General features: G+C 34.8%; 1 protein-coding gene across 2 annotated transcripts in view; it reads right to left on the bottom strand.

Annotated features, from left to right (window-relative positions):
• The window catches only part of LOC105206253 (ATP-binding cassette sub-family G member 1-like), a 65,589-nt gene extending 50,000 nt beyond the window's left edge, over positions 1 to 15,589 (bottom strand). For both annotated transcript variants that reach the window (XM_039452394.1, XM_039452393.1), the window contains exon 1: positions 14,846 to 15,589. The gene's annotated coding sequence lies outside the window, so the exon portion shown is untranslated. The remainder of the gene's footprint in view (positions 1 to 14,845) is intronic.
• Positions 15,590 to 22,794: the final 7,205 nt, after the last annotated feature.

A 22,794-nucleotide genomic window follows, 5' to 3' on the forward strand; every position in this document is an offset into this window, starting at 1 on the left:
GAGCAATCTTAAAGTCTGGGCTATCTCTCTCTCTCTCTCTCTCTCTCTCTCTCTCTCTCTCTCGCTCTCGCTTTTGAGACTATGAGCTACTTATGGGCGAATGTAGCTGATGGAATACGAAATCGCACTCTGCAGAAACGGACCAAGGCAGCAGGTGGCCCGTTCCAAGACAGCGAAATCATATCTAAAGCGAATTATTATAAATTGCACGTTATCACGAAAGAGCAGCTTGACTCACCACACACACGAGAGTGTAGTAACGGTCTTAAATAAATTAGGTAATAGTTTTGAAAAAGTTAAAGTTAAAAATCTAGACTGTGTTTGATATTGCCGACAAATGTCATTAAATACATATAGTGGGTGATGATTCAGATCTTTATTGATAACATCGTCTATTTATATTGTAAGCGCTCTAATAGAAACATCAAGATAACGAAGTAAGAATAGTCGCGTGTCAAAGTTTTATAACGACGTGTTTGAATAAGTTGATTGCAAATGTACTGACAGTGCGCTCGGCGGCGAGGTGTTAAAGTGGTCAACATTTACTTCGAAAGCATGCTACATAAGAGCGAATAATCATATAGTTCTCGAAATAATGCATAGCTTTAAAATCGAATCCTTAAATATGTTTCAGTCATTGAGGTGGCGATCGGCGAATACGGAGTTGAGCTCGATAAGCTGGTGGCGGCGGAAACGATACCGTACGATGAAAAGCAGGTCGCCCTTACCGCGAGGCAGCCTGAAGAAAGTAAGGTCGCTTCTTTTTCGGGAATTTTATTTCTACATTATAAATTTAATTGTAAATTTCGAGTAGATAAAATTGTTATCCACGCGCAGATTATTTACATTCTGTGATATATTTAGTTTCAAGAAACTGCGAAACTATGCCAGTTTCTTTGGTAAGAATAACATAATTATTACATAAGTATAAGGTCTATAACAAATTATAGCCAATAAATATCTAAAAATCTAGCCGTTTGAAATTTGAAACGCTCTTGAAGGCCAAGAGATTGTGCAATCATGTTTTATGGCATGTTCATTAGGAAATTTAAAATTAGCAAAATAAAATTAAAAACATTTTTTCTCGTAAGAGTTGATTTATCAGTCCGTAGAACTCTTTGTAAAAAATAATTGATCTCCTATACATGTATGTACTTCATGGAACTAACGTTCAGATAAAAGATGGTGCATCCAACAATCGTCGATAAAAACGATGAAATAGAACATAATAAATTTGTATTTTTAATAATAATATTTCCTTTGTTTACGACAAATTTCGTTTTCTTTGTCATTACCTTTTTAATGAATTTTCTATGGACCTCGCTTATTCAATAATTTTTTTTCTTATTTTTATATTGGGTGTACAACTTAATTCGATCCGTTTTTTTGCTTGAAAAACGTATTTATTTGAACGATAAAATAAATTAATACCTTATTCCAAGTATTGTCTATCGCTAGCCATTAGTTTTTTCCTATTTTTCTGGCAATTTATGGATTCCGTCGCGGAAGAAGCATGTATTTTTTGAAGCCAAGAATGAATTAATCCAATTTTTGATACCTTGTTCTGAAGTGAAGCGTATTCCAGTCAAAGCATTCTACGTCGATCGAAACAAATGGTAATCAGAAGGGGCAAGGTCTGGGCTATAAGGCGGGTGAGCCAGTACTTCCCATCCGCTATTTTCCAAATAGTTTTTAACTAGAACAGCAACATGAGGCCGAGCGTTGTCATGGTGAAAGATTATAGACTCGTGTCTGGTTGCATATTCTGTACGTTTTTTGGCTATAGCTCGCTTTAAACGGATCAATTGTTGCCTGTAGAAGTCTCCAGTGATAGTTTGATTAAGTTTTAGCAGCTCATAGTAGATCACACCTTTCTGATCCCACCAAATATAGAGCATTACCTTGGCACCATGGATATTCGGTTTCGGTGTTGATGTTTCCGGTTGGCCGAGCTTTACATATGATTTTTTGCGTTTTGGGTTGTCGTAGTGAATCCATTTTTTGTCCCCGGAAATGATTCGATGCAAAAAAGACTCCTTTTTGTTCTGTTTAAGCAACATTTCGGACACGCAAAATCATTGTTCAATATCTCTCGGTTTCAATTCGTATGGAACCCAATTTCTTTGCTTTTGGATGTATCCCGCGACTTTGAGTTGTTTTGAAATAGCTTGTTGAGTAACTTCCAATTTTGGTGCAAGCTTTTCTTGCGTTTGACACGAATCTTGATCCAGTAATGTTTCTAATTCTTCATCTTCAAACTTTTTTGGTTGACCCGAACGCTCTTTGTCTTCAACACTAAAATTACCACTTTTAAATTGTCAAAACCATTCTCTGCAAGATTTATCCGATGGTGCAGATTTACCATACACTTCCACAAGCATTCGATGCCCTTTAACTGCACTGTTCTTTCAATTGAAATAGAAAATCAGAACTTGTCGCAAATGGTGCTTATTTGGAATGATACTCGACATTTTCAACGCAGTAAAAATTAAATTTGTTATGCAAAACTCAAAGGCTTGTAAACAATATTTGGTTAACAAATGTTGACACTTCACGATACAACAAAAATCAGCTGTCGTCGTCAACAATTTATAGCACCTGGAGCCATCTTTTGAAAACGGATCGAACTAAGTTGTACACCCAATATATAAAACGCAGCTTGAACGCTTAGAATCCGAAACATGATGTATAGAGTAATGCTATATTTATACTAGCGGTACTTAAATGCGCGAGAGAATAATTCATCTCTCTGTATCTTTCTATAGACACTTATTGTCAGTTATGTGTTCTTATTACAATTGTGTATAAATACTCATTAATTTAAAATGATTTGGTAATCTATAAATAATTTTTCACATTCTCATGCCTTATTCATGACGAACAGGGTTTCCTTCAATGACTTGTTTCTATTTCTATCCTTCCCTCCCTTTCTCTCTCTCTCTCTCTCTCTCTCTCTCTCTCTCTCTCTCTCTCTGATCGCGCTAACGGATATATTAGGAAACATTTATTTTTAATTTATTTTAATATTTCTGTGCACATAAAATAGTTAATTATTGAAAAACTTCAAAAAAATTTAGTCTGCAGCAGTAATTATAATGCTAATTTATACTATATGTATTATTCCAGCAGATAAAATCAAGGAACCACCACCGCCTGCCGGTTTCTTGACGCAATGCTACTTTTTGTGCAAGAGGCAACTTCTAAGCTTGAAAAGACACTATTCTTTACTACTGGCACGACTGCTCTGTCATCTGTTAATTGGCGTAATTTTCGGATATCTGTACTTGGGAAGCGGCTATCAAGCTAATGTCTTGGCAAACTCTGTTTATTTATATGGATCATTGCTGTTCCTGGTCTACACTGGAAAAATGGCTGTTATTTTGGCCTGTATGTAGCTATAAATTAGGTTTATCATTATTTTATTTTTTAAATTGTCTCTAGAGTTGTGATTGCGTTTCCCTCCTCTTTTCCCGCTACACTTAAGAACTACCCCTCTGCCAAAATTCGGAGCAAGCCGCGGGCAGAGATATACGCCTTTTCGTGTTGCGCATTTGCCGATCTTTTTGAAGCGGCGCGAGAGATCGCGCCTGGCGCCCAAACACTAATTAAGCTTGAAGAATTTCCGCTTACCGCCCCCCTTTAAATAAACGCCGGACTTTAAATAAAATGGGTGAGAGACAATTACACTGCTTCCGGTGATTGAGAACTAAATTAACGCGTTGCGTGGTAAACGATTTTTCACGTCGTTAGATCTTAAGGACGGTTTCTATCATGTTTATGTAGCCGAAAACAGTATTAAGTACACCGCGTTCATAACGCCGTTATAAATATGAATATTTAAAAATACTGTTTGGGTTGATAAATGCGCCTGCGAGATTTCAGCGTTATGTCAACAAAGTTTTGAGTGATTTGATAAAGAACGAGAACGTAGTTGTATGCATGGATCATTTTCTGATAGTGACGAATATTTTGGAAAAATATTTCGAGGTCCTTAACGAAGTTTTTCGAACACTAATCCAAAATTGTCTTGAATTGCGTTTAGAAAAATATCGGTTTTGTTACAAACAAGTAAAATTTTTGGGTTACATCATTTCGAAAGAAGGTGTATGACCGAGCAAAAAAGGAATCGGTGAAGTGTAAAATTTTCCGATGCCCAAAAATGTACACGTCATGCAAAGGTTTCTGGGATTAAGCTCGTGTTTTAGAAAATTTATCGAAAATTACCTGTCAATATCCAGAGTTTTGTACAAGCTTCTGAAGAAGAGTGTGATATTCGAGTTTGGTTAACAATAGATTGATGCGTTTAAAGCGCTCAAAAGAAAATTAATTAAAGCTCCGATTTTGTCAATTTATAGTCCCGATGATTCGACTGAGTTACATTGCGATGCGAGCTAACAAGAATTTGGCGCGGTGTTTTTACAACAAAAGGCGGACAATCGTTTTCATTCAATCTTTTATTTTTCTAAAAAAACGACCGAAGTAGAGGCGCGTTATCATAGTTATGAGTTTGAGACTCTAACGATCATTTACGTGTTAAAGCGATTTAGAATCTATCTGTAAACCATACTCTTTAAGATAGTCATGGATTGTAACGCTGTTGGAAACTTTAAATAAAAATGACATAAACCCACGAATTGCGAGGTGGGCGTTTAGAATTATAGAATTTCGATTACAATACCGAACACAGGCCTGGAAAGAAAATGACACATGTTGACGCGCTCAGCCGAATAAATAGCGTTTTAGTAGTCGAAGATAATACTTTCGAATTTAATTTATCGGTATGTCAAGCGCAAGACCCAAAGATTAAGGAGTTAAGAACACGGCTTAACAAAAGGGAGCAAGATGGTCTATTTAAAATGCGAAACGGAATCTATCAAACGGAATTTATCAAAAAGAAAAAAAACAAGCTTTTGTTTTACGTGTCTCACTCGATGGAGCAGGAATTATTACAAAAGTATCATAACGAGTTAGGTTATTTCGGTGTAGATAAGACGTACGCGATACTTTAGGAAAGTTACTAGTTTCCCGAGATGAAAGCAAATATTTGAGAGCACATTCAGAATTGTATAAAATGTATTTCGTTTTCGAAAAATTTGGGTAAAGTAAAGAGGTTTATTCCAAAGGAAAATATGCCATTTGAAACGATTCATGTAGACCATTTTGGCCCCGTTAACCAAACCGATACGACGAAGAAATATATACTGTTAATTGTTGACGCATTTACAAAATATGTAAAAATTACAATAAAAGACACCGAAGTGTAATACTCTTAAACTGTCAAGTAATCACCTATTAATAGACTAATAAGAGTAACCGCAGTTGTTAATGCGTAGAATTAACAATGTTCAGGCATGATCAAATTTATCAATTGTGGGAATCGATAAGTCGAGTCATATCGCCGTCTCGAAGCGGCGCCAACCCCTCGACACGCGACTAAAACTGCGATCGAGATCGATACTCGACCACCGTAGTGCTACCTGCTTCGAAAAGGAGAGCAGATTCGTAAGACACGCCAAAACGGCAAGCCGCTAGACTATTCGCTCTCGCATTCTCAAAATCATAATAGTGCTCCGGCATTTTTGCTATCACCGTTTTCTCGTTCAATCTCGCTCGACACGCTTCTCTCCTGTGCACGGATCATCAGGACCAAAATCTCCTGTTTAACGCGCACGCCAGGACGCAATTCAAAGGCCTGAGCAGCGGCATCGGCGAAAATTACTCCGAGCAGTCACGTGCTCTTTACATCCGACGAGGTGGACATCGACGGAGCGATAACGACTCCGGTTACACGCTTGCACTATAAAGACATTTACAGTCCTGTCATTTGTAAAGTGATCGCCAAAATTAATAAAAACGATTTGTGTAATTTATTTGATACGAGAAATGGTACATTTCTATTCCCACACTCTCAAACGCTTTCTGACACTAGGCATTCCGATCGGAATGCGAGCCAGCCGTATTCAAGGTTGAATAACAAACAAATAATTTTAATTTAAAAACGGACGTTTCGACTTAGCTTCGAGTCGTCTTCAGCTACAATTTCTTCTCTCTTGAGCGCAGTACATACGTTTGCTCTTGTGAGATGCTCTCCGACTGAGCAATTCACCGGTTAAGATTCACGAACAATTTTCATGGGGAGTGTAGTGTATAGATACGCTACTGAGCGGTAAGCGTAAGGCGCACGCGTAGAGGCGCATTAGGCGAGACTAGAGACTAGAGACTAGCATGGCTGCGAGCCGGACGCACGTGGAACACGAGTTACAGCCTGTATCGAAGTACTAGCAATAAAGTGAATATTATATACCGAAGGATATTACATTGGCGACGAGGATTGAGTCTAAAAGGATTAAGGCTTAAGAAATAAATATGGAAACAACAAATCTGCCGACGTTCGATCCGAATGCGGAGACGGGAAACGTGTACCAGAGGTGGACACGTTGGTTAAGAGCGTTCAAGCTATTTTTAGTAAGCAAAAAAATAGAAGACGACGAGAGAAAAAAAGTTATGTTGCTACACTATGGAGGATTTGATCTGCAGGACATTTTCTACGCAATACCAGATGCGGAAGAAGTCGAGGAAGGGGAAACAGCGTACACCAAGGCCGTGCAGGTATTAGAAGCGTATTTCAAACCGAAAATGAATACGACTTATGAAAGACACATTTTCCGAAATCTGTCTCAAGGCACAGAAGAAACAATGGTACAGTATGTTTCAAGATTGCGGCAACAAGCAAAAAATTGCAATTTTGAAGACGCAGATACAGAAATCTGTGGTCAGATAATAGAGAAGTGCCATTCAACGAAATTACGCAGACGTTTATTAGAAAAATGTGAAATTAAATTGGACGAAGTATTAGAGATTGCAAAGACAATGGAAGCAGTCTCGCTACAAACGAAAGGCATGGAAGGAGAAGCGGTGGCTCGCATAACAGACAAAAAAAAACATGTGAAGACTGGCGCGACGAAGACAACAGATAACGTCGAATGCTATCGGTGCGGATACAAAGGACATAAATACACAGATGAGAAGTGCCCAGCAAGAGAGAGGACCTGCAGTAAGTGCGGGAAGTTATGACATTTCGCGAGGGTTTGCAAGACAAGGACGGAAACAACGGGCAACAGCTACAGGAAAAGCGGACAGAGGAAAGGGGTTCGACGGCTCGACGAGAATACAGAAGAAGATGAGAATGAGCATGCGTTCAGCCTGAGAAGAAAAGAGATCTACGCAGTGGACGGTAAATGTGTTAACGCCGCGATAGGAGGAGTTACTTTAAACTTATTAGTAGATTCAGGGGCATCGTGTAACATAATATACGAGGAAACGTGGAAATGGTGTAAATCGCGAAATATTAAATGTAAATCGGAAAGAACGAACGGAAAAAAAATATACGCGTACGGTCAGAAAAAAGCGTTAGATTTGCTAGGAGAATTTCATTGCGATATTGAGATAGAAAATCAGAAAGCTCGAGCGACGTTCTTAGTATTAAAAGGTAGAGGAAGAGCGTTATTAGGTTATGAAACGGCAACAAAGTTAGGAATTTTGCGGATAGGACCGGAAATAAGTAATATTAATGAGTTTGAAACAGAGCAAGACCCAATTTTTAGAGGCATGGGTAAATTAAAAGATTTCCAACTAACATTACCAATAGATAAGACATACACGCCTATTGCACAACCCGTGAGAAGAATTCCATTTAAATTGCGCGAGGAAGTGGAAAAACAAATAAAAACTTTGATAGCTCAGGACATAATAGAAAAAGTCGAGGGCCCTACCGAGTGGGTCTCTCCAGTAGTTCCTATAGTAAAGAGAAGCGGTGAGATAAGATTATGCGTGGACATGCGACGAGCAAACGAAGCGATTATTCGAGAAAGGTATCCGTTACCAGTATTAGAGGATATTTTGAATGTAGTTGAAGGAAATAATTGGTTCACTACATTGGATGTTAAAAAGGCATATCATCAAATTGAATTAGAAGAGGAATCAAGGAAAATTACTACTTTTGTAACAGATTCAGGGCTATATCGGTATAAAAGATTAATGTTTGGAATAAGCTGCGCTCCAGAAATTTTTCAAAGAATTATTAGGTCAATTTTGAAGGATTGTAAAGGGACTATAAATTTTATGGACGATATAATTGTTTGTGGAAAGACAAGGGAAGAACATGATGAAAGATTAGAAAAAGTTTTAGAAACGCTAAAAGAGAAAGGAATTACTTTGAATAAAAGTAAATGTACGTTTAGAAAAAAAGAAATAACATTTATGGGATTTAAAATTTCAGGAAACGGATATCAACGTTAGAATCAAAAGTAGAAGCAGTAGAAAAGTTCCAAATACCTAAAACGGCGGAGGAAATATGTAGTTTTCTGGGACTAGTTAATTTTTGTGCAGCATTCATTCCCAATTTAGCAACAATTAGTGAACCATTAAGAAGATTAATAAGAAAAGGAATAAAATTTCTATGGGAAAAAGAACAAGATAGATCGTTTAAAATTTTGAAAAGGAGTTTAGCAAGCGCGCAAACGTTAGGAATTTTTAATATAAATGCAAAAACAAGGGTAATAGCGGATGCAAGCCCAGTAGGATTAGGGTGCGTATTAACCCAACGGGACGACAAAAATCAATGGCGGATAATTAGCTACGCGAGCAGAAGCTTGTCAGATTGCGAAAGGCGATATTCACAAACAGAAAAGGAAGCATTAGCGTTAGTATTCGCATGTGAAAGATTTTATAACTGGTTGTACGGAATAGAATTTGAATTAGTGACAGATCACAAAGCGTTAGAATGTATATTTGCACCGCGCGCAAAACCGAACGCGAGAATAGAACGATGGGTTTTACGTTTACTACCATTTAAATATAAAGTCATATACGAAAAAGGAAAATCGAATATAGCAGATGTACTGTCGAGACTCTGTGGTAAAGAGAACCGAAAAAAAGAATTCGAAGAGGACGTGCATTATATTCGATGGGTAACAACGGAATCAGTACCAAAAGCAATGACATTAAAAGAAATTGCGATAGCGTCAAAAGAGGATAAGAAAATAAAAGAAGTAAAATTAGCGTTACAAACAGATGATTGGGACGCATTGAAAAATTCGCGGTATAAAATAATAAAGGAACAATTATGTATTTATAATAATGTATTACTAAGGAATACGCGTATAATTATACCCGAAGCGTTGCAAAGGAAAACATTAATGTTAGCACACGAAGGACACCCAGGAATTGTCGCAATGAAACAGCGATTACGAAGTAAGGTTTGGTGGGAAGGTATAGATAAAGATGCAGAAAAATTTGTTAAATCCTGTAAAGGTTGTCAATTAGTTCAACGTCCGATAGAACCACCACCTGTCAAACGAAATCAGTTACCAGAAAAAGCATGGGAAATAATCGCGATAGATTTAATGGGACCACTCCCAACAGGGGAATATTTGTTAGTAACTACCGATTATTATAGTCGATTTGTAGAAGTAGCAATTCTTAAAAGGATATCGGCGAAAGAAATACAAGAAGAATTATTCGAATTGTTTGCGAGACACGGTTTACCAAGGACAATTGTATGCGATAACGTCGTCAGTTTACGGATGAAGGGTTAAAAGATTGGTTAAATTCCTACGGAGTAAAAGTGGCGCATGTAGCACCGTACTGGCCACAGGCAAACGGAGAGGTAGAGAGACAGAATAGGAGTATCTTAAAAAGACTAAAAATAGCATATGCGCAAAAGAAAAATTGGCGTAATGAACTGTTAACATTTCTAATGATGTACCGGTCAACTCCACATTCAGTTACAGGAGTAACCCCCGCGGAATTATTGTTTAATAGAAAATTAAGAACAAAGATACCGGAAATAGATAATAGTAGTAAATTCGTAGAGGAAGAAATTAGAGAGCGCGATAATTGGTTAAAAGAAAAAGGAAAACAATATTACGATAAAGCAAATAGAGCTAAGGAGTGTGAATTAGGTCAAGGGAATCGCGTATTAATCAGAGCCCCGAAAGAAAATAAACTAAGTCCAAATTTCAGCCCGGAGGAATATAAAGTAATTGACCGAAAAGGAAATTCAGTAATACTAGAATCAGAAGAAGGAAGGAAGTACAAAAGAAATTTAACGCAAGTAAGAAAAGTAATAGATTTAGAAAGCAAAGAATCAGAAAACGAGGAGGAAGAAGTAGTTAGTAAGGAAAAGGAAAGAGTAGGAGATGATCAGAGTAGAACAGAAAGAGACAAAAATGAAAAAGTTGTAGTAAGAAGATCTCAGCGCGAAAGAAAACCGCCGGAGCGATATGGCGATTATAGAGCACATTCGTTAGTTGGTAATTAAATGTAAGAGACTCAAATTGTAAGCGTCTAGCGTTTTAAGGAGAAAAAGGGATGTAGTGTATAGATACGCTACTGAGCGGTAAGCGTAAGGCGCACGCGTAGAGGCGCATTAGGCGAGACTAGAGACTAGAGACTAGCATGGCTGCGAGCCGGACGCAAGTGGAACACGAGTTACAGCCTGTATCGAAGTACTAGCAATAAAGTGAATATTATATACCGAAGGATATTACAGGGAGATTAATTTCCGATCACTGTATAGAACATTAACTTACAAACCTACGGAGGTGTCACTTACCGATTTTAATGAAACTTTGCATACGTGTAGGATTTTGAAAAATATTTGAGAAGTATTTTTTTTATTGGCAATGGTCTACTTTGAAGGGTAAAAACTACCTCTTAAAGGTAAGGGATAGATTTAGCATACTAGATGTAATAAGTTGAAAATTTTAAAAAGTAAAATGTGTTAGGAGGTTTTTAGGGTCGCTGAAACTAAATCTCATGTCAAAAGTATGAAATTCAAAATGACCGATTCAATATGGCGTCCAGATACTTATTTCGTAGCACTCCAAAAAGTGAGAAACAAGGGGACTCCCTGTAAAAAAGCACCCCGAAAGGTGAGAATCTTGTATCAACACATATTTTGCAAAAATTATAAATTTTAACATGTATAGCTGTTATATTGAAACCGCCATTTTGAATTTTATATCTTTAACACCATATTTAAAATCATTGACCCAAAAATTGGAAATTTTAATTTTGTAATGACAAGAATTTTTAAAATTTACTCATTTTGACAAAAAATAATAAAAATTTTAATGTATCTGGACGCCATATTGGATCGGCCATTTTGAATTTCATACTTTTGACATAAGATTTAGTTGCTGCGACCCCAAAAACCTCCTAACACATTTTACTTTTTAAAATTTTCAACTTAATACACCTAATACATTAAATCTATCTCTTACCTTTAAACGTTAGTTTTCATTCAGAGTGGACCATTACTAATAACAAAAATATGTGTCAAATATTTTTCTAAGTTCTACACACATGCAAAGTTTCAAAATTGTTGAGTGACACCTCCGTGGGTTTACTTGTTAAACTTTTAGTCTTTTGTTAAAAAATTTTTTTGAAATCAATCTTTTTACGCTCGTATCAATAAATAATGAACAATATAAGGCCGATAACGAGCTATTCTTTGGGTTTTCGGATTACAATTTATTTTAATCTTTACAACCAAGATACAGTTAGTAGAACGTTTCGAACGTAATTATCCTTCTTCAGCCGCATTAATTTACATTTCTAATGTCGAATTACTATACTTAAGTATAAATTTCTACGTGAGCGCATAACTATTTATCATTTTCGGTTGCAATTTACTATTGAGTATGAGAATAACAATTGTCTCAACATTTGGGATATAAAATTAATAAGAATTAAAAACTTTTTAATAATTAACTAGTATCACACTTTCCAATCCCATATTTCAACAAAAAAATACAATTAGTCATACAATTGCTAAAAGAAAATGGTTACTTACTGAATTTAATTTTCAACAAAATCAACCTCAGATTAAAAAAACTCATTAATACAAAACTTACAAACAAAAAAAAAAAACAATACTCAGGATGATTGTGAGCCGGAAAATGATAAAAAATACATAACAATCCTATACATAAGAGACGTGTCCAAAGTAGTAACATCAGTTATAGACAAGAACAAATTGACGATAGGTTACAGATGTTTAAATCGACTGAACAAGATTGTCAAAGCACAAAAAGATAGAGACATCATTACTGCCACAAATAACGTGGTATACAAAATAAAATGTAATGACTACGATGCCTCCTACGTAGGCCAGACTAAAAGAAAATTGAATACTAGAATAAAAGAGCACACCAATAACATCCAATTATATTCGTCAAAGCACTCTGTCATCTCAAAACATATCACATGCTACAATATCTCAATAGATTGAAACAACACATTAATTTTAGATACAGAACCAAAATATGACAAAAGATATATATTTAAAATGATACACATAAAAGAGCAGAACAACGGACTCAATTTTCAGAAAGACACAAAGCTTTTAAACGAATCTTATTTTGATTTGCTCGACAGATTGACCGATAGAGATTAGAAGCATATATAATATACAAAGACAATAAATAGTTTATCCGCTCCACGTTCTTTTTGATTAGCGTTTTACACTCACAAAGAACACTAGGCAACCCGAAAATTCAAAAAAATCTAAAACTTTGGGTACAAATAGAGGAGTTCATCCATAACACAAAAATATTTTTTGTCGTGCCCAATCTCACTTTTAGGGGCTGAGACGCTTCAATGAAGAAAATTGGTTTTCTTCTTTCGAAGCGTATATTGTCGAAACTATTGGAGATAGAAAAAAATATTTTTATTAAAAGTTAAATGTCTTGAGGAGTACTTTATAACAATGATAAAAAACATTAAAAATATTTTTATACTTTTCTCTTCTATTTACCTGTTGTTTTTAATTTTTATTTTTGTTATAAGCAAAATCAATTAGAACATATTTTTCTATCTCTTAAAATTTTGACGCTATATGCTTCGATAAAGAAAACTGATTTTCTTCAAAAAGATGTTACACCCCCTAAAATTGAAATTAAGCACGTATAAAAAAAAATACGTGTATCCCTGATTTTAATCAGTACTACAACATATTAAAGGTTCGTCAAAGTCGAAGAGGAATACTTTTGTAGCGCATGGACGGGTGCGCGAACCAGCCTATAAAAACGTTTTTAATTATATTTTGAAAATGTTGGAACAAAACTTTATCCATACATTGTTGAATTTGTAATAAAATAAGCTTTATTTTGCTAATAAAAAGAAATAAAAAGTTTGAAAAAACAGGCAAGTGGTAGAAAAAAGTATAAAAAATTTTTTTTATTATTTTTATGAAATACTCTTTAAGCTATTTAACTTTTAATCAAGAATATTTTTTTCTATCTCTTATAGTTTCGACAATATACGGTTTAAAAGAAAAAAACCGATTTTCTTAAAAGGGATGTTACATCCCCTAAAAGTGGGATTGGACACGTATAAAAAAATACGTGTGTTTTATTTTGATCTGTACTACAACGTATTAAATGCTAGTCAAAGTTGAAGGGGGACACTTCTATAGTATACGGACAGGTGCGCGTACCATAAGATATGAAGTGGTTTTTAATTACTTTTGGAAAATGGAAATGTCGCAATATAACTTTGTCATATACCATTAAATTTGTTATAAAATAAGCTTTATTTTGCTTATAAAAGAAAATAAAAATTTTGAAAAAAAATAGGTTGGTTGTGGGAAAATGTATTAAAAATTTTTTTAAATTTTTTATCACTGTTATAATGTCTTGCAGCTATTCAACTTTTATTAAGAACATTTTTTTCTATCTCTTATAATTTCGACGATATACGCTTCGAAAGAAAAAAACCGATTTTTTTCAAAAGGATGTTTTATCCCCTAAAAATTCAAATAAGCACATGTAGAAAAAAAACGTGTTCCTTATTTTTATCCATACTATAACATATTAGAAGCTCGTTTTAATCTGAGGCGGACACTTCCATCCCTTTCCTTTTAAGTATAATTAGACATTAGAAATGTAAATTAATGCGGCTAAAGAAAAACAAGTACGTCCGCAACGTTCCGCTAATTGTATCTTGGTTGTTAAGATTAAAATAAATTATAATCCGAAAACCTAAAGAATAGCTCGTTCTCGGCCTTATATTATTCATTATTTTTTTAAAAATCGTGTCCACCGCTCCCCCACCGTAGGATTACCCACCAGAGGAGCCCGCAAATTGACAAAACTAGTCACATTCATTTCACTTGAATTATACAAATTATTGAACTTGTAACGAAAAAGTAGTAATACAAGTTATATTGTGAAAGATTTTTATGCTTATTTTACGATAAAGATATGCGATATTATGATAAGGAATATGCGATTAAACTTACGCGTAGTTGTATTCATAAAATATAACATAAGCGTCCGTCACAGCGGTTTTTAATGTAAATAACAATTTTTAAATTTTACAATCCTAATAACTAGATCACTAATAACTAAAAAAATATTTATAAGACTTGAAAGTTGCAATATCAGCGACATTATCATTACCCAAGACGTCGCGTTACGAAGAAATTGTACAATCGGATTTACATTGCCTGTATGTGTCTGTGTATATACTGTATTATGGCAATTGCACACGCGCGTGCGTGCAATTATAAATAATAGACAATAATATGGATAATAAATAATGCGAATAATAAACAATTTCTCACAATTTCGGTACGATAAATTTTTCACAATTTTAGTACGATACACGTGACTATCGGTGCCCGCGTTCCCCGATAGGGACTCACGATCATGTCCGGGCTACGGTTGATCTCTCGGTAAGGTCGTTATATCCGTCCTGCTTCTCAATCGCGGTATAACTCTCAGATATAATTATGGTAACGCGGAATTATTTGATGGAATCAGAAGAGATCGACTCTCACCCGAATGCTTGATACTAAGGTTACTGGAGCAGCGGTTTATAGAGATCAGTAGGCGGCAATCGTCGGCTCCCGGTTTGGACCTTCCTCTGAGATAGCACACACAACAGTGATGAGCCGATCCGCTCGCCGGGTTATCTTCCGCCGAATATCCGCGCGCCCTCGTGATATCGGTTTGGGCGCGTGATGTCAGCCGCGTCTTTTTTCGCCGACTTTCTCCGGTGATAAGCTCGGTATTCGGTTAGGTGCATCTTTCTTTCTCGTCGCTATTTGCAGTAATTTATCTTTCCGCGAGACTCCGCGCCGTTGCCGGTAGCAGCTTCGCCCGTCTCACAGCGGGTAGGCTTGCAAAAAGAAGTTTGTCAAAATTATTCTGGTGATAAGTATCCGATCTCGAGTGGCATCCGCGCAGAAGGTCGTCGGACTGACCAGGCTTCAACGAATCTTGATCGTGGTTGTAGTTCCGCGGCTTGCAGTCCGCTGGCTCGATCGTAGATGCTCCTTTAACGCGATGTCACTTTCTGAAATAGAAACGGCGGTAGCACTTAAAGCGTTCAAGAAGGGAAATAGACAAGCGGAATAGGCAGAACCGTGACTTAACTTTCTGGCGCGTTGTCGACATCGGTACGGCTCCTCTGGCTGTTCTTTCGATGTCTTGTCTCCGGATGGTCACCTTTGATACATAATTACCGGTACTGACCGCTCGGACTAAATCAGGACTTCCACCCTTCCACTCTCTCGATAGATTTACATAAGATACGTAGAACGGTAATATAAAATAATTATTTTTAAGAGATGATTAAGATCAGGTATACCCGTCTTCCTTCTCTCTCCAGGGGAGAGGGAGGCGCAACCCAGGGTACTCTCCACGGCCTTATCGCTCTTCGGCCTTATCGCTCTCTGTAACGGCGCTTATGAAAGCGTCACGTTATAACTTATATAATATGAATAAAATAAATATAAAGATTAGATCAGAGAAACGAGCTAAATGATTTGGATGCCAATTAAAAACATATATTATATTAATACGCGAATTGCAATAAATAAGGAACGTTTCGGTTATACTTAGCCTTCATCAGCCGAAATAAATAATTTGAATAAACAAGTTACAGGTTTTTTTTCCAACGAAAAACAAAAGAAAAAACGAAGAAAACAAGTTACAGACGCTCATTTCGCAGATCTATGTTTGTTACGTTGCAGCTCACAAGTGCTATTATAGATGGAAAGTCGGTGACAGCTCCAGACGAAGCTTTCCATAATGTACAAAATTCACCAGTTCGGTCACTTCATTAATTGGCGATGTAAGAAGGACATCGAGATCCGAGATCGTCAAATGATTATATGATGAAACGCCGTAACGGACACAAATTCATATGTAATACCCGATGATAATAATTGACGAAAATTATCTGCGCGATAAAGGAACATAAAATTATAAATGAAATAATATGATTTGCTACCGCACAAGAATTCGAAACTCACTGTGATGTACATTTTGAACGAATATAAACGACTAACGATTCTTGTTTAGATTTCTATGTTACATGAACGGTCGAATATTTTTCTATTTTATTTATTGTGTTGGTTCTATTTTCTGCGTCGATAAAAATTTTTCTTTTTCCCTTGGGCGTCTTCACGATTGTTTCAGATAAGTTTTATTAATTGTTTTTATTTATGGTTGTAATAATTATCATTATAAAAAATTAATATTTGCTGTACAACTTAATTCGTTCCGTTTTCTTTTTTTGCTTGAAAAACGCATTTATTTGAACGATAAAATGAATTAATACCTTATTTAAAGTATTGTCCATCGCTAGTCACTACTTTTTCCCATCTTTCTGGCAATTTATGACAATATATTCCGTCGCGAAAGAAGCGTTCATCTTTTGAAGTCAAAAATGAATCGAGCTAATTTTTGATACCTTATTCTGAAGTGAAGCGTATTCCAGTCAAAGCGTTCTGTATCAATCGAAACAAATGGTAGTCGGAAGGGGCAAGGTCTGGGCTATAAGGCGAGTGAGCCAGAATTTCCCATCCGCTATTTTCCAAATAATTTTTAACCGGAACAGCAACATGAGGCCGAGCGTTGTCATGGTGAAAGATTATAGACTCGTGTCTGGTCGCATATTCAGGATGTTTTTCGACTATAACTCGCTTTAAATGGATCAATTGTTGCCTGTAGAAGTCTCCCGTGATGGTTTGACCAGGTTTTAGCAGCTCATAGTGGGTCACACCCTTCTAATCCCACCAAATACAGAGCATTATTATACCTTGGCACCATGGATATTCAGCTTCAGCGTTGGTGTTCCTGGTTGGCCGGGTTTTACTACGATTTTTCACGTTTCGGGTTGTCGTAGTGAATCCATTTTTCGTCCCCGGTAATAATTCGATGCAAAAAAGACTTCTTTTTGTACCGTTCAAGCAACATTTTGGGCATGCAAAATCGTCGTCTGATATCTCTCGGTTTCAATTCGTATGGGACCAAATTTCCTTGCTTTTGGATGTATCCCGCGGCTTTGTGTCGTTTCAAAATAGCTTGTTGAGCATGTTCCAATGTTTTTGCGAGCTTTTCTTGCGTTTAACACGAATCTTGATCGAGTAATGTTTCTAATTCTTCATCTTCAAACTTTTTCGGTTGACCAAAATGCTCTTTGTCTTCAACACTAAAATCATCACTTTTAAATTGTCGAAACCATTCTCTGCAAGATTTATCCGATGCTGCAGATTCACCATACACTTCTACAAGCATTCGATGCGCTTCAGCTGCACTTTTCTTCCAATTAAAACAGAAAATCAAAACTTCCCGCAAATGGAGCTTATTTGGAACAAAACTCGACATTTTTAACGCAGTAAAAATTAAATTTGTTATGCAAAACTCAAAGGCTTGTAAACAATATTTGATTGACAGATGTTGACACTTCACGATACAGCAAAAATTAGCTGTCGCCGTCAAACATTTATAGCACTTAGAGTCTTTTGAAAACGGACCGAACTAAGTTGTACACCCAATACTTTGTGTTCTAATTTATTTCCAATTTCGTTTAAAATTATTATAATATTGTTATTAAAATGCTTTTTTGTATACAAACATGATTATTGTGGGATTGGATTAGATAAAGGATATAAGAATGAATTAACGATAGGAGGAAGGAGTAAGAAAAAGTCAAAATTCTTAATCAAAGAACAATATATAATTAAAAAAAAACTCCCGACTGCTGCCAAAAGTTGGTTGAATAATAAGAATGAAAAAGTTCCAGAATAAAAATTAAAAAGTTAAAAACTTAAACAAATTGAAATAAAAAAAATAATAAAATGTAAAAAATTAAAAAAACAATACTTAAAAAAACAATACTTAGAAAAACAGAATTTAAATATATTATGAACAAAACTTAAACAAATTAAAAAAAAAACACAAAAAATTATAAAACATTGCTTTGAAAAGTTTAAAATAAGAATTAAAAAATATAATAAAACAAGTAAAAAAAATAAAAATTATACGTAGCAATATTAAAAAACAAAACTTAACAAAAAGTTTGAAATAAAAGCTAAAAAATAATAATTAAAATTGAAAACTGCAGATTGCCTTAGAAGTTTTAAAGTAAAAAACAATTAACCAATATAAAATATAAATACAAAAGAATCGAAAAAGATAGTTTTTTACAAAATTAAAGTAAAATAAAAAGGTCAAAAAGGAGCGACAATATATAGATGGTCTGTATAAAAATATATAATTAAGTAAATTATAACATTCATTCAATAAACATTTATTCCAACATGTACGTTTCGAGCTCATTTGCTCTTTTTCAACATGTAATACAATAGTTTACAATATGATTAAAAAATCTATGAAAGAGATAACGCAATTAAAATACGAAAGATTTACAATCGGAATACAAAAAGGTCTGCTTGGGACGCATACAGACATTTCTTATAAAAGATATTGCGATTGTCCATCAAGCTGTAGAATGATATCGATGACAAAGATACTCGTCCTGCCGTCAGAGATGTGAAAATTCTCCATGAAAACGTTATAGCGTTCTGTCTGTTTAGCGATGTAAAAAACATAGTGAGTCACAATAGTAGAGTTATCTTGAATAAATTATATGTGTCAGAAAATTATGTTTCAGAATAACAATAAATTTTAAAGAGTACAACACATAGGCAACATTAAGGTGAATGTCCCAATTAGTAACCATGTCCTAGTTAGTGACCAGGTACGTATATTTATTTGAATCGCAAGAAAATTCTGCAATACAAATCGCCAATATTAACTTATGAACGTCCTAATATCAAAATAGTACATGTTTATATACATGTTTATCAGTTTTCTCTTTTATTTTATTATTTTAATCAGATTAAAATTGGTGCGCGTTATTATTTCAAGCAGATGGCACGTGTATTGGCCATTGGCTTGTAAGATACATTAAATTCATGACGAACTTGTGTTAGTCAATGTATATATTTAATTCACATAATTGATAAGAAATAGTGATCACTTATATTATTTGGACATAGAAAAAATTAACAGTAAGTACAAAATGTACAAATGTACTACAAGGCTAATTGTAAATAAAATAATCGTGGGGTCACTAATATGTACCAAAAAACGTACGTGTCAAAATAGTGACCGACTAGATAAAATAACTAGAAATAATGTGGTTTTTTTATTTGCATTCACAAAATTATTTGTTCTTATCGAGAATTGCATTTTTCTCGTATCTAGATCAATTTTTGCATAAAAGTTGCAAATTTATTTATTTTAATCTGTAAATACTTGACACTTCGCTTGAAGTTCACTAATCGAGACAAACATTCGTTAATAATTGAAACAAAGCAAAATCGTATGGTCACTAATAGATACATTTACATGTAGCAATATATTTGTTATTTACAGTCTGTTAAGAGCGTGGTCGACCTTATTCACAACTGGTAAAAGTATCGCTCTCAATTTTTTGTGAGCCGATAGAGGAAACTTCTGTCTTCGATGCACTTTGAATAAAGATTTAGTAGTTGTTAATCTTTTGTAAGAAAAATACAAATGCCATGAGTGCCAAATACGCGACGCGCTACGAGGCTGTGTTTCCGTGCAGCTATCCGTAAGGTCCGAAAATGTCTCGAGATATTACATGCTTGTTGAAATTGACCAAATTTGTTTGAAACTACTTTATGCTCGTATAGAACATTCGTCAGTAAAAATTACGATTCATTAAAGTCTCGATTGATGTTCTAGCTCGTGCGCCCAAGCGAGTTACTTTTTCACATGTTTTTCACTTAACAGAAGTTTCTTTATTGTACTACGGCATTTCATGCCATGAGCATGGATATGAGTTCGAATAGTTATACATATACGATATATCTAAACCTTTTGGCTTCTATTTCGCTTGTTCTTGACGCCGTATTAGGCCAGGATTCCGCAAAAACAAATTTGCGATTATTTTATCGTTTTTTTTATTCAATTTTCCTATTGATCCACGTTCCGGCAAATCATCGACAATTTTTGTGAGGATTATATCGCTGAACCCACTTCTGCACGAATTGTTTTGACTTTCCCATATATTTAATAATCGCTGATTGCGATATTTTCGGATCTTACGGATGGCTGTACAGAAACACAGCCTCGTGGCGTGTCGCGCATTTGGCACTCATGGCGCTTAATATGTTTTTCTTACAAAATATCAACAGCAACTGAATCTTTCTTCAAAGTGCATCGAAGACGTAGATTTCCTCTATCGGCTCACAAAAAATTGAGAGCGATACTTTTACCAGTTGTGAATAAGGCCGATCACGTTCTTACTTAACAGACTGTATTAAATATGTATAGCATTATAAAATTATTAGCGAAAGTTTCTGTTGATAAATAATCTAGCTTTCCAAGAATGAAAAGGATTTTAATTAAAAACAAAGTTTTATTTATTTAAATCTCATCCAAATTTAATAATCTTACTTGTTCATTAATTGGGACATTCACCTTATCAACTTAAAATATAACAAGAGCGTGAAATAGTTATAGTTAGAGCTTGTGTTTCTCGCATGGTACCATCAACTTGTTTCCGAGATAGGATTCAAAAGACTGACATTTCAAATAATTGTTTCGTTGTCTTATATTGAGTTGTGTTCATATTATTGACATTTGAGTTAATTTATATTTGAAGGTTTGTTATCACTATTTTGTAAACTTTTCGATGATATTAAGATATGATTTATCTAATAGCTCGGTGTCTTTTATAAGTTGATACTTCAATTTTGCTCGTTAATATAAATCATTTCGGAAACCAGCCGTTTGTGATAATTGGTCTAAGTGATGATTACATTTTCCCAATCGAAATTATGGTCACATTGAATGATGTGATCGGAAATAACTGAATGTTTATCGAGAGCTAATTTAATGTTATTGCAATGTTCTTTGATTCTCGTTTTTAGCCGTCTTTTTGATTGATCAACATATGAGGCATCACAATTTTTGCATGTCAATCTATAAACAGTATTATTATTTTCAAAATGTAGAATGCTATCCTTCTGTATTTTCACAATTCTATTTAATTTATTAAGACAACGATATCCCAAAGAGTAATTATAATCTAATTTTTTAGTTATGGTTTCTGTGACACCCTGTATGTGCGCCATTATCAAGCGAACAGACATGTTTCTTTCTTTAAAAATAAAGAGGTTGTTATGGATTAATTTTTTAAATCTACGATTGATTTCGGTGAATATAATGTCAAGGATATCCATTATTTCTAAGTCTTTTGATACACAATTCAATATTTTTTTTTTATATGTGGAGTGAGATAAAAGTAACGCGTAATCTATTAAGTTATAGATTATCCCCACTTTTTGACACCGGAAGTGGTTTGAGAGATAGGAAAGTGTGCGTCCCAAAAATGTCTCTTTCCGATACCAGTCAATTCTAATGTGATTATTATCAACTATTACTAACAGATCTAGGAAATTTAACGATCGGTTCCTTTCTTTTTCTATTTGTGAATTTTTTCCGTTCATGTTGAGAATTAAATCTCTCAAGGATTGTGTCAATTTTATTTTCCAGAGCTATAAGAAAAATGTCATCAACGTATCTAAAGTATGTCTTTATGTTAAAATCAAAGAAATTCAGTATATCATTCTCCAAGTTCTGCATAACAATGTCCACAATGACGGATGATAATGGTGCCCATCGGGATGCCAAATACTATAGTTGTTTATATGTGACTCCATCGAACGTGAAAAAAGTAGATGTGAGTGTGAATTTTATCGCATCTATGAGATCTTCTTTGAGAATTCTTGTATTCAACTTGATAAAATTCCATCTCTTATTAACCCCTTTGATGGCTGACTCAATAGGGATGTTCGTAAAAAGAGAACTGATATCTAATAAGAAGAGGACCTTCGAATTATTGATGTAATTTTCATTAATAATTTTGTATAAGTCGAATTGTTAATATGATTTCTAGTTTTATGGATGCTATTTATGATTATGTCTTGAAGGAAAAGAATGTAACGCTGTATTTACTGAAGAAACTATGATTTGAAAGAGATAATTTTCTTTGTGTATCTTTGGAAGTCCGTATGCTCTCGGTAGTGAGGTGTCATTTGTCCGTAATCCATAAAAAACACGTTTAGAAATAAATTCGTTCTCAGTCTACTTTATTAGTATCACATTGAGTTGTTTTTCTATCAATTTTGTTGGATTTTTTTTCACTATTGAGTATGTGTTAGGGTCACTTAGGAGCTCTTATATTTTAATACGATATGCGTTTTTATCTAAAACGACCATGACGTTGCCTTTGTCAGCTCTTGTGGTTGTATATAAGGTTTATAAATCAATTCTAATTCGTATAATGCAACGGATTTACCTCTGATAAATTCAAAATTTTTTAGTCAATGTTGACATGACTCTCGGTGATAAACTTATTAATATAGGTTGCGAAATTATTACTATTTTCATGAACCGTTAC

This window comes from Solenopsis invicta, chromosome 8 (assembly GCF_016802725.1).
Source record: "Solenopsis invicta isolate M01_SB chromosome 8, UNIL_Sinv_3.0, whole genome shotgun sequence".
Taxonomy (NCBI): Eukaryota; Metazoa; Arthropoda; class Insecta; order Hymenoptera; family Formicidae; genus Solenopsis; species Solenopsis invicta.